We start from the raw sequence: 3,465 nt of genomic DNA, 5'->3' as shown, positions 1-3,465 counted from the left end.
CCTCCCAATTCTTTACTGCCTGAACCTTCTTCGGGTCTATGGCAATCCCATTTTCTTTGACTAAATAGCCCAAAAATTCTATCTCTTGTACAGCAAACTCACACTTTTCTGGCTTCACAAACAATTGATTCTCCCGGAGCCGGGTAAAGACCTTCTCCAGGTGCTGTACATGATCTTCCAGGGTTCTGCTGTAGATGAGCACATCATCAATATAGATGATCACAAAATCATCAAGATAGTCGATGAAGATCTTATCCATGAGCTCACAAAAGGTAGCTGGTGCATTAGTGAGCCCTTCTGGCATGACCAACCATTCGTAGCTCCCGTATCGGCTTCTGAAAGCCGTCTTCACCTCGTCCCCTTCTGCTATTCTAATTTGGTGATACCCTGACCTCAAGTCGATTCTGCTGAAGTAACGGGCTCCTTGCAGCCGATCCAGCAGTTCATCTACCACTGGCACAGGGTACCTATTCCTCACTGTAGCTTTATTGAGAGCTCTGTAATCTGTACACAGACGAAGAGACCCATCCTTTTTCTTGACAAATAGGACTGGAGCTCCATAGGGTGATCTACTAGGTTGAATGTGGCCTGATGCCTCCATTTCTCCTAGCTGTTTCTTCAATTCCACTAGCTCCGTTCCCGTCATCCTGTAAGCTGGCCTGGCTGGTGGTTGCACTCCTGGTAAGAGCTCGATTCGGTGATCAACACTCCTGCGAGGCGGCAACCCGATCGGCAGCTTGTCGGGCATGACATCTTGGAACTTGTCCAGAACTTCCCTGACCCTTTCGTCACCTATTGTCCAGATGATTTGTTGAATCACTGGTTCTTCTTCAATGAGCCTCATCATACATAGCCTCAATTGTCCCCCATGCTTCAATTCTTTTTCTAGCTGCTTGGCCGTAATCTCCATAGGACATGGGGCTCCCACTTGTGTTTCTTGACTCTTTTCTGTGGCTTTTTCTGCCACTGTTTCCATCCCTTTTTCTCTCTCCAATTGTACTTCTTCCGGTTGCTCCTTTGTCGTTGCTTTTTGCACCCACACCTTTGCAGGACTTTCTTTTTCTGAGCTGTTCACATTCTGCACCTTTGTCACCACCAATCTAGCGTCCACTGCATTGCCCGCCGGTGACTTGTTGTGACTCTTGCTTTTAGTGCGAAAGTATGGCACCCAGACCACCGACTGCGGTGCTTGCAAGTAAATTTTATTCTTTTTCATGCCCAGTATTTGCACGACATGGTTGTCTATCCAATCCATGCCTAATATACCTTCAAAATCATCCATAGGCACCACTATAAAATCCAGATTTGCCTGCCATTGCCCAATTTGAACTGGGACGCCTTTGGCTAACTCGCAGTATTTGTATTTTCCTTGCACAAATGATACCTCAAGACCCTCGGCTCTTATTGGCTTCACACCTAGCCGGGATGCTACCTGAGGAGATATGAAGTTGTGAGTGGCCCCTGTGTCCACCATCATCACCTGGGGATGGTTCCCCAACTCAGCCTGAACAAACATGTTGCATATGCTAGGAATAAAGGTTGGCATAGTTGCTGGAGGCTTGGCCCCCACTGCTCCTGCCTTTGCCTTAGATTCCCACTCCTTCTCTTCCTCTTCTATCTCAGTTATTTGGACTGTCGATCTTGATCCTTCTGCTTCCGCTTGAGCATACGCGAATCTGGAGCCACTTGAAGAAGCTGCTCCCCTCGGACAATCCCTTGCGAAGTGCGGACCTCCACAATTATGACAAGCTAAGGGGCCTCCTCTTCCTTGCCCCATTCTACCTCCTCCTCCATATCCTCCTCTGTTCGAGTTGTTCCCTCGGCCGACCCCATATGTGGTTGGTCTGGAACTAGCAGAACTATTGGCTGGGGTTGTCTCGGACCGAGTCTCCGTGTACTCCAGTTGGAGGGGTTGCTTGCCATTCCATCCACTGTTCCCTTGCGTGTTGTTTTGGTAAGATCCCTGGTTTTGCCTATTTCCCCATGTCGAGTTGGACTGAGCGGTGTTGCCTCCTTGCGGAGCCCCACGCCCTGCCCCTCCTTGTCTGCCATCGAAATCAGTGAGTCTTTCAGCCATTGTCATAGCCTCCAGCACACTTCCCGGTTCCTGCTTTTCTATCTCTCTTCTAGCCCATGGTTGCATTCCATACAGAAAACCATGCAGTTTGGTGGTTACATCCATGTCGGGTAGCTGCAGCATTAGAGACCTATACTTTTGCACATAGTCTCTCATTCGGCCCGCATTCTGCCTCAAGTTTCTCCATTCGTCTCTGACTTTGAATGGTTCATTCTTTGGCACAAAGTATTCCTTCATGCTTCTCTGCAACTCCTCCCATGTTAGTTTCCTGCCAAACTGCTCTTCCTCATACATCAGCCACTTCGAGGCATCACCCTCTAGTAACTGTGCTGCCACCAATCCTCTTCTCTTGCTTGACACCTTGAGTAACTTCATGTAGCCGTCCACCTCTCTTATCCATCGGTTTAGGCTGACTGAGTCCCTCTCACCTTTGTATTTCTCTGGTGCTTGAGGCTTGTACTTTCCCATATCATCGGATGAGGAGTCATCCCGTTCCTTCTTTTCTTTCCTTCTGCGTCTCCGATGAATCTCACCATCGTGGTCCGTCTCGGCTTGAGCCTTCCCTAGTGCTTTGGGTAGCATGGTAGCCAGCAAGTCCTTCATCATTTCTCGCATGGCATCCATTTGGTCTAGCTCGCGCCGTGGCTCCTCTTCTTCGTGCATAGCAGCATCTATTTCATTCTCATGCTCCGTTGCGTATCCTTCCCCAATCACCAGTTGAGGTCTGCTTGCTCCGATTCCAAGGGCCACCGAGATTTCATCTCGGTCATCTCGAATTCCACTCTTATTCTTGTTGCGTCCACCCATGTTGATGAACCGCAACTTGCTAGCTTTCCAAAATCTTCCTCACACCTGTTGAAGGACTAGCCCTCACGCGAGTTGAGCTCTGATACCAAGTGTAACGCACAATGCGTGCGTAGCATGCAATTCCCAACTTTGCGTTCGTCACCCACGGTTCTCACCGTGATCCCCCGCGGTCTTTCCCACCTTTAGCTTACAAGAAGGCACTTTGCTTTGAAAGAAAGTAGATTGCAAGAAGACTTTGCGATTGCAAGAAATAGCATTCGTGTTATGTTGGCGCAAGGCCCGGGTGGAGGGGGAACACCTAGGCAATGCGAGAAGAAAATGTTGGTTACAATGGTTTGTGCGCTTATCCCCCCTCATAGGTGTTTTCGGCTCCAACGGCAAGGCATACCTACAAAGCCCGAAATTTTCCTTGGGGGGGGGGGGAGGGCGCCTCGCGACATGGCGTGTTGAGGGGGGGAGGGGGGGCCGAATTTTGGAGGGGGGGGGGGGGGGGGCGCCGAATTTTGAAGGTGGGGGGGGGCCCGAAATTTTGAGGGGGGGTGGGGGGGGGGAGGGGGGGGGCCGAATTTTTGAGGGGGGGG

The sequence above is a fragment of the Lygodium microphyllum genome, chromosome 17, assembly GCF_053477565.2.
Source record: "Lygodium microphyllum isolate KBCC chromosome 17, Lygodium_microphyllum_v1.1.10, whole genome shotgun sequence".
Classification (NCBI taxonomy): Eukaryota; Viridiplantae; Streptophyta; class Polypodiopsida; order Schizaeales; family Lygodiaceae; genus Lygodium; species Lygodium microphyllum.
This window is presented reverse-complemented; position numbering follows the sequence as displayed.